Below are 9370 nucleotides of genomic sequence, written 5' to 3' on the forward strand. Positions count from 1 at the left end.
AGCACAACGTCATTCTCTGGATGAGAATACTCCTCCTGGTATAAGCTCTTTTGAATCTTTGGATACAGCCTCTTCCAGCTCCCTCACGGAATTTCCTTCCCTGTCTCTGGAAGGATTGAATCTTCTACTTGACAGGACGAAATCCTCCTCCCCATTGGACCCACTACCTCTTAAAAAGCTGAAAGAGTGTAGATGCAGTCTTCTTCCCTCCATGTTGGAGGTGATAACTAAGGCGATCGCTCAAGGTTCCTTTCCATCGGTATGGAAGAAGGCAATTGTGAAGCCTCTCCTAAAGAAACCTTCACTTGACCCCGGCCTCCTTAAAAATTTTAGGCCCATTTCCCTTCTCCCTGCACCGGCAAAAATATTAGAGGCACATTTGAATTTCCATCTATCTTCTTTTCTCGATGCCTCTGAGTATCTTGACAGCACCCAACATGGATTTCGAAAACAGCATAGCACAGAATCTGCCCTCACTTTTGTAGTCAACAACATCCGACGCAAAGTTGACGCTGGTCAAACTACTATTCTTGTGCTACTGGACCTCACGGCCGCATTCGATACCCTGTCTCCCGCCATTTTAACATCTCGGCTTAGGGAGGCAGGTGTAACTGGGTCGGCCCTGAGCCTCCTCCGTTCCTTTCTCCTTGATAGGGAACAGAGAGTGATGCTCGGAAACCACCTCTCCCCAGCCAAGTCTTTGCAATGTGGGGTGCCACAGGGGTCGGCATTAAGTCCGACCCTGTTCAACATCTACGTGGCCCCCCTTGCTAGGCTGGTAAGATCGCAGGGGATGGAGGTGGTTTCATACGCCGACGACACCCAGATCATGGTGTCATTCACTCATTCCTCTGTCACTACATCTGCCTTCAGCTTCAGATCATGTATGCAACTTGTAGCAGACTGGATGGTCATCAACTCCCTGAAGCTGAATGGCGATAAGACAGAGGTATTGGTCTTTGGGAAGGACCAAGATGTCTGGTCGAGTGAGTGGTGGCCTTCCTCTCTTGGCACCTGCCCCACTCCCTCTCAATCGGCCAGAAATATCGGTGTGGTGTTTGATACTTTACTCTCAATGTCTCTTCAGGTGAATCGGACTGTGGCTACCTGCTGGGGCGTTATCAGGATACTCAACAGAATTCGCAGCTATCTGTCTCTGCATTCACGTAAGCAGATTGCAGTCGCCCTTGTTGGCTCCAGGTTGGATTATTGCAATTCTCTATACATGGAGTCCAACAAGGGCCTCATACATCGGCTGCAAATCGTGCAGAATGCTGCTGCACGTTTTGTCCTAGACCTTCCTAAGACATCATCTGCCACCATCGCGAGGAGAGACCTCCATTGGTTGCCTGTCCAGCACAGAATCTATTTTAAAATCCTGTGCTTGACGTACAGAGCTCTCGAGGATGGATCTAAAGGCGCTCTCAGCTCCCTACTTACCCGCTACGCTCCCACAAGGTGCCTTCGCTCTGCGGGACTACTCCAGCTTGCTGTCCCTCGCTTCAGGCTTACCAGATGGGGAGCCAGGGCCTTTTCCGTCGTTGCTCCTCAGCTCTGGAACACCGTGCCTATGGAGATTAAAACTCTACCCTCTCTAGACTTGTTTAAAAAGGCCTTAAAAACGTGGTGCTTTTCAAGAGCCTATTCAGGATGAACTGCTTGGTCTGCGTCATGAGCTGGTTTTTTGAATTAGGCGCCTTGACGCCCACTGGGCTAAGTTTGCGCACGATAAGAATCCTATCATTTCATTTCATTTCATAGTGAATTTATCATCGAGAGTATTGACACAAGCTAAGAAATCTGTTCTTGAGCTGGGTATACAATTTGTTCCAGCTACACGGACTAACTTCGCAAATTTAAAGATAGAGACTCTTGACCTTTTTCGTAAGATCAGACTGAAGGTGTTCTTTGCAGGAAAAGAATATCAAGGAAATAAAGAAGCCTCCGGCCTAACCAACAGGTCGACTTTCACCCCTCCACCACAAATGATGCCTAAACAAGTGATTGCTTTCGAACAAGCAGTCATGTCTTCAATCTGTCACCTTGAGAAGCAAAAACAATTTACCCAAATGAATATTACAAAACAACAGCATGAAGCAATTAAGAGCCTACAGAAGGAGGACTCGGTCATTATAAAACCTGCAGACAAAGGTGGAGCCCTGGTTGTGTGGGCCAAACACTTGTATGTAGCAGAAGCAAATAAACAAATTTTGAATAAGGAATGGTACCGAGAATTGAACGAAGATCCCACACGCATGATCGATGAGAAAAACGTAAATTTGGATTGGATCAAGGCATATTGGGAACAAAAGAATAAGAGTTCTTGAACAAGCTTAACCCGAGGACTCCGGTGATTTACTTCCTGCCGAAGATTCATAAGAATATGATGGATCTGCCTGGGAGACCGATCGTCTCCAGGTGTGATTCGGTGCTAGAGCCGGTCGCCAAATATGTGAATGTTTTTCTCAAGCAGTTCATCAACCAAGTACCATCTTATTTACATGACACTACTGACTTTTTAAATAAAATAGAAGGTCAACCATTTAATAGTAATTCACTGTGGTTAGTGTCCTTTGATGTAACATCATTATATACACAAATTCCCCAGGATGAAGCTCTTCAAGCTATGGAAGTCTACCTAGAAACTCGAATAAGACCGCACAGAGTGCCAACTGAGTTTATGTTAGATATGGCTCGCATCGCTTTGAAACAGAACTATTTCAGATTTGAAAACACTTTCTACATGCAGGTGAAAGGTTCAGCAATGGGGTGTCCTTTTGCACCGGAAATGGTAATTCTGTTTATGGCACTATTTGAAAAAAGATTTACTGACAATGACAATCCCTTCAGTGAATGTATCACACAGTGGTATAGATACATCGACAACATCTGGTGTGTATGGAGTGGGTTGGAAAATCGACTAGTACAATCCATGAATGGCTAAATATGAGACACCCAGATATCAAGTTTACAATGACCAAAAGACTCACATTTTTGATGTTGAAATCTGTTGAAGAAAACCAGAAATTGACTACAACTTTGCATCGGAAACCGACAGATAGAAACACTATACTACAGTATCAGAGTTCTCACCCCTGTAACCTAAAAAACAATCTACCATACGGACAGCTACTCAGAATCAGACGCAATTGTGCACGCAAAGAAGACTTTATGGCAAATGCATCCATCTTCTGTGACCAACTAAGAAATCGATGTTTTAACCCCGTAAGCTGTTAAAACATGCCATCAAAAGAGCGTGGTATACCCCGCGGGAAACATTGTTGACCAAAAGAGAAAAATCTCCTTTGGAGAAACTAGTTTGTGTGTCCACGTTTGGCCTTCACACTAACAAATATAAAAAAATCATTCAATCAAATTGGCATCTCCTAACAGAACTGGAGTGTCCAATGGAAAAAGCTCTATTTGCCATGTGCAAAAACAAAAGCATTGGTCAAAAAATAATTCGAGCCGATATAGCCCCAGCACCACGAAAACCCAATGATTTGCGTACACAATGGAATTTGCCGCCAATCCAGGGTCATCGCAAATGCAGGAAATGCAGGAACTGTTCAGTTTGCAGCATGACAATTGAAGGCCACGATTCAATTAAGTGGACCCACACCGAATTTACTAACTGTAAAACAAGAAACATCGTCTATGCGATTAAATGTCCATGCTCCAAGTTATACATTGGTAAAACAACACAACAAGTGAACCAGAGAATTGTACAATATTGATCTCGCATCAAAAATCAAGTTCTCACTGCCCCGATAGTACAACATTTTGCACAACACAATCATTCAGAAAGAGACTTTGAATGGACGGTTTTGTCAAGTGTCAAGCCGCCCCCACGTGGAGGAAACATGGAAAGTATGTTGGCAAAAAAAGAAGCGTACTTAATTTTGAAATTTCACTGTACCATTAATGGATTGAACGACCTAACTAAGCAAAACTAAATAACTACATGAATAAGGAAAATGATTTATAAGCCAACGGCAATAGTGAAAAGGAGCGGAAGATCTTTATTGAACAACATCCAAACTCCATGTGACTACAAGGTCCAGAATTCCATGGGGCAAGTAACAGGAAGGGAAATAGGTAAAAGCAGAGTCAGCACAAGCATAGAGTGATGCGTGTTTGCTCCGAGACATCACCGATGAACTGTGGCTCTAAGAAGATTCCGAAAACGTAAGTGATTCAACAAAGACGTCTTAAGCCAGCAGCTAAATGAAATGTTTGCGCTAAGACATGCAAAAGATATGTGGCAGTAGTAACTGAGTTTCGAATGAGTACGAGGGACACTGCTAGATTTATGTGCTTCGTTAAAGCGGTTAACCATTTGATAAGAGATTTGACTAACTGAGAAACTGCTGGCAATGGACATTGCTTTTTAAAAAACGTAAGGAAACGATACTCCACGCGCGTTCTGCTAAAAAGAAAGGGGTCCATGCTTCAATACGGATGAAAATAATTACTTTTAAATAGCACTCAAGAAATGACACCAAAATCACGGTTCAAATGACCAAAGCTCTTTCTTTGATTTTGCCAGGAAGTCGCGTCTACAATTTGAACACAACGAAAAAAGAAAGGAAGCGAGAAATTCCCTATTAATTATTGGTGAAAGAAGAATCATCTTTACAAGTAAGAGAAATGTCTGAATAAGCTCGTTCTATGCCGTTAACAGTGAATGATACAGAAAAGGGGGTGGTGATGAACAGAGTGTCTGAATTAAGCAGACCACTCTTACCCAGTCCAAAGATCAGGGCTTGATCCATCACCGTTATTTATCTCACTGCCCCATCCCAGCTCAGAACCTGGCTATATGCAAAAAGGGTATACTCAGATGTGAGTCCCTTGCTCATTGCACCATCGGGATTCAAGCAAGCCGGGCCGAAGACGCCTGACATGGCAGAAACCGGTCCCCGGAAGCATGTTTCCTTCCCAGTGTAAGAATTGGCTTTTGTAGTCTGGTCTGCCCTGTTCCCATGATGCACTGGGCCAGGGACAGACTAATTTGCATACAGCCAGGTTCTGAAACTGGGATGGTGCAATGAGCTAAAAAACGGTGTTGGATCTAGCCCTGATCTCTTGACTGGGTGAGAGTACTCTGCTTAATTCAGAGACTCTGTCCATCACCACCCCTTGTTGTAATTAATTTTGTCCACCCTAAGCGTGGAAGGGTATACTCAGATGTGAGTCCCTTGCTCATTGCACCATCAGGATTCAAGCAAGCCGGGCCGAAGACGCCTGAAATGGCAGAAACCGGTCCCCGGAAGCATGTTTCCTTCCCAGTGTAAGAATTGGCTTTTGTAGTCTGGTCTGCCCTGTTCCCATGATGCACTGGGCCAGGGACAGACTAATTTGCATACAGCCAGGTTCTGAAACTGGGATGGTGCAATGAGCTAAAAAACGGTGTTGGATCTAGCCCTGATCTCTTGACTGGGTGAGAGTACTCTGCTTAATTCAGAGACTCTGTCCATCACCACCCCTTGTTGTAGTTAACAGTGAATGACATTGATTAGTCAAACGGCCACAATGTATTTGTTGTAGGATGGAAGTATGAGCCCCCAATAATAGCCTCAGTTATCTTCAATCAAGAATAAGAATATAAGGTGGAAGTCTTTGGAATAGACGAGTGAAGATTTGAGTAAGTCACCTTATACAGTTATAACTGTGACAATAATTGCCTGGAATGAACAGACTCAAACATTTACAAAATTAATTTGACCACGTTTAGGTACACTATCCTTACAGAAGAAGAAATGATAACCAAAAAGTGAGCGAAGTGAACCCAAGATTACAAGGTACCCAATAAGCATTCCCTATGTCATTAGTCTTAAGTAGAGAAAGGATGTGTGATTTACATTTCATTATTTTGTTGATTATATAGATTACACCGTGGTCCAATCCCTGATGATAATCCCCTAAGGAAGAGGGGGATTGGAAACGCATCGGCACGTCCATATTAACCTACGAGGGACCCACATAAAGTGTCTTGATTTGTTTTGATCTCATTAAAATATTTATTTCCATCACCCTTCAGAATGACAAAAGACAGTGCTAAATTTGTCCATTCATAACTGCTGACTAATTTCGAAATATTTGTACATTTCAGGTTTGTTGGGTTAGAAAAAATGGACATCCTACTACCTTTTCTTTTACAATCAGCAAGCTTGTCATATAGTTCACATTACACATCCTCTCACTTTGCGATCATGTTAGAGGAATAAGCTGCATTTTGCCAGAAGACATAGCTTGACATATGACCTCTATGACAAGATAACATTTAAAGGCATCTTTATTCCGCTTTCCCTTTCTGAACTCCAGCATGGTTTTTTTGTGGGTTCTGCCGCACCGTCCGCACCCCTACTTTCAACACTTGTGTTTGGAAGCACCTGGCACTTCACCTTATCACCTTACTGGTAATTCTGCAATAGTTGTGATTTATTCAATGCACCCTCCACATTTCTTATTCTCATGCCTATAGTCCTGTGTGAAAGGACTCAAGTGATATATCAATCAACCCCATGATTCCTGCAAAGCAATCATTGGCCGAAAGAGTTTCTGCTTCTGGGTGCTGAAGCCAGGAATCCTCAACAGGGTTTCACCTGATATTCTATGCTTTTATTAGCAGTTGATGATTTATTTGGTACATGCATGAGTTTATGGTTACCTGATAGCGAGTTATTTGGGCCCTTGGCAATAGGGGAGTCGATGATATGGTAGAAGTCTATTTTGGAACCTTGAGGTCCTGGAGTTTGTATGACCAACACTGCCCCTTGGGGATGAGTCTGTTAGTGACTTGAAAGATTACCTTGCAAATATAAAGCTGTTTTCAGCCTTAAACTTACGTTATGAAATCCCTCGGAAAATTATTGCATCTTCAAGTAGAACATGTTATTAGCAGGAAATGTTACTGACAGTGACACATTTAGAAGGATGTTCCTTGGTATGCAACAGAGTGTGGCGCGAGCCATCAATCCCAGCAAATGTGAAGAGTGTTCCATGAAAGTTTACTATATAACCAAAAACGTATGGATTTTGGTGCAATGCCTTATCTTTTAATAGTGATAGGCAGGGCTATACACCAAAAAGAAAATGCCTCCTTGAGGCAAGAGTTAACAAGAAATATTGCTTTGATTTCTCCTAACGTTTAACAAATTGCATGAACGCTGCACTGTAAAGCACACATCCAATGTGTGAAAAGAGTTAAAGTCCGTTTAAGCATTGTATTTGGTAGTGAAAGGGTACCCTTTCAGTAAAAAACCTATACTAGACTTCAAACACTAACTTTTGTACTATGGTGCTAATTAGCCTCTTTGTGCACCAGTACTAGGTAAGAGAATAGCCGTACCCTATCTTAGTACATACATGTCTGTGATGCTCTTTCCACCCTAGTGCACCAGTGCAGCAACTTACGTTGCTTACTTTTTAATAACTCTGCCCCTGAATGTAACTTAATAATCCTCAGTCTGGTTTTTCTTTCTCCACTACTGGAATGTGCACCAAAAAAATTGATACTCATATTTTAAATGTTTATTCTTTCAACAGTAAATCTGCAGAATAAATAAAGATTTTTAATCAGAATTTCCCTCACATCAATAAAAGTTAGCAATTTTCTATAGGCACACGGACACATTTTCATTTTAGCACTCTTTAACATGACCCTTCATCACGAGAAGAACTCATTATCTTGAAAACACCAATACATATAGGTTCACGAATTAGAGCACGGTTATATTGGAAACTTACAAAATAATTGTATTTCAGCACTTGTTCCTCCTCCCAAACTATATGTAGAACATAAATTGAAGATTACTTAATATCTAAGCACTCATCTGAATACTCATCCTAGTTGGTATCCCACTTGAGTGTCACCTAAAGAACTCCCATGTTAATGATAGCTAATATATTTCTATACATATATCTAAGGGCCATATATTTGAAACCTACTTTTTTGTAATTTCCAAATAGCGAATATGTAGAAATCGCAATTAGGGAATCTCAAAATGAGATGTATGCATCAGTCAATTTGCATTTGCGAATTGAAAATTGCTATTTATGAAATTTCAAAATTTAGATTTACTAATAAGAACTCGCAAATTTTAGAGTGGGGAGGTCATGGCGGCTGCACACGAGTAGCCGTTGCGTCTAAGATTTCCACCGGCTCCTCCATCAGCGGAGCGCTTCATGGGCCGCTTTCTGAGTGCCATGCCTGATTTCTCCTCTTCTTCCCCGCAAGTGCTCGCTGAGGCGGGATGGTGTGAAAGGCAGCAAGGCTGGGGCCGCGGCGAGACCGAGAGACCGCAGGCGGTGAAGAGGCTGTGTAGCCCGCGGATGATCCGGCCCGGTTGGGGGCCGCAGTGAGACCGCGAGACCGCGAGGCAGCAGGATGGTAGGGGCTGCAAGAGCTGTGGGACAGAGCGTGGTAGTCCGTCTGCTCCGTTTCGGGGTTTGGAGGGCGCCCGGGTGCTCTGAGAAGTCGTTACTTTTGCTCTGAGCTGGCAGCAGCGTGTGATTTCTGGGCTTTAGAGTTTGAGGCCCCGGAGAGCTGTTTTTTTTTGCAAATTGCTGGGGGGATAGCTCAGTCTTCTCCTTTTTTTTTTTTGACCAGACCGGCCCGCCAAAACAGATGTGTAACAGAGATGAAAGGGAACATGGAGAAGAGGGTTATAAGCTTAGCTCTCCCAGCTCTCCCAGCCTTGTTTGTGTGGACATTGGGACATGGACCGGGACTTGTTTTCCTCCTTCCTCATTTGGCTCCACGCGTTGGGGGGAGGCGGCACTGGAGTTAAGAAGAAGTCGTAGAGTGGCAGCCCGTGGCTTCCTCAGAGGGGGCATTAAAGGAGCAGCAGCAGAGTGCATCCTGGAGCAGACCAAGGAAGCGAAGTGTTCGGAGGTACAAAATCTGGTCGAAGTAGAACCAGGACCAGCAAAGTCTCAAGCTCAGCTTATCCAGGACACCCAGGGCACCCAGTTTCATGAGGGCTGGCAGGTTGAAGGGACTGGAATAGCTGGGTGGGGTGGTGTTGCTCATGTCCATGCCCCTGCACCTGTCTTTTCTCCTCTGAATAAGGGAAGCTACAGGAGAGACAGGAATCATAGGTCTAAGCCCGATAAAAAAGTAGCTGTCTAGCTACAGTTGATTGAATTAAAGGGCGGCTTAGATACCGCACCAGATACTAGACAAGATATAACCAGCATTACACTCGGGAGCAATGAGAGTGGTAGCGATTGTGAGGAGCCAGGAAAGGTGGGAAAGTCAGTAGAAAGTGTACCTCTACTTTTCTATCAGGAGTGGCTAAGAAGAAAACCCCAAACTTCCCAAAGCCAAAGCAAAGTGCCCGTTGATGGACCCAAAATTTAAGAT

General features: G+C 43.5%; 1 long non-coding RNA gene across 1 annotated transcript; it reads left to right on the forward strand.

The window, feature by feature from the left end:
• Positions 1–4142: 4142 nt before the first annotated feature.
• On the forward strand, positions 4143–5800 carry LOC144821774 (uncharacterized). The gene is made up of 4 exons (XR_013608426.1): positions 4143–4188; positions 4550–4641; positions 5551–5647; positions 5738–5800. It is a non-coding gene; the product is annotated as an uncharacterized LOC144821774 (long non-coding RNA).
• Positions 5801–9370: the final 3570 nt, after the last annotated feature.

Source organism: Lissotriton helveticus, chromosome 2_2 (genome assembly GCF_964261635.1).
Source record: "Lissotriton helveticus chromosome 2_2, aLisHel1.1, whole genome shotgun sequence".
Lineage (NCBI taxonomy): Eukaryota > Metazoa > Chordata > Amphibia > Caudata > Salamandridae > Lissotriton > Lissotriton helveticus.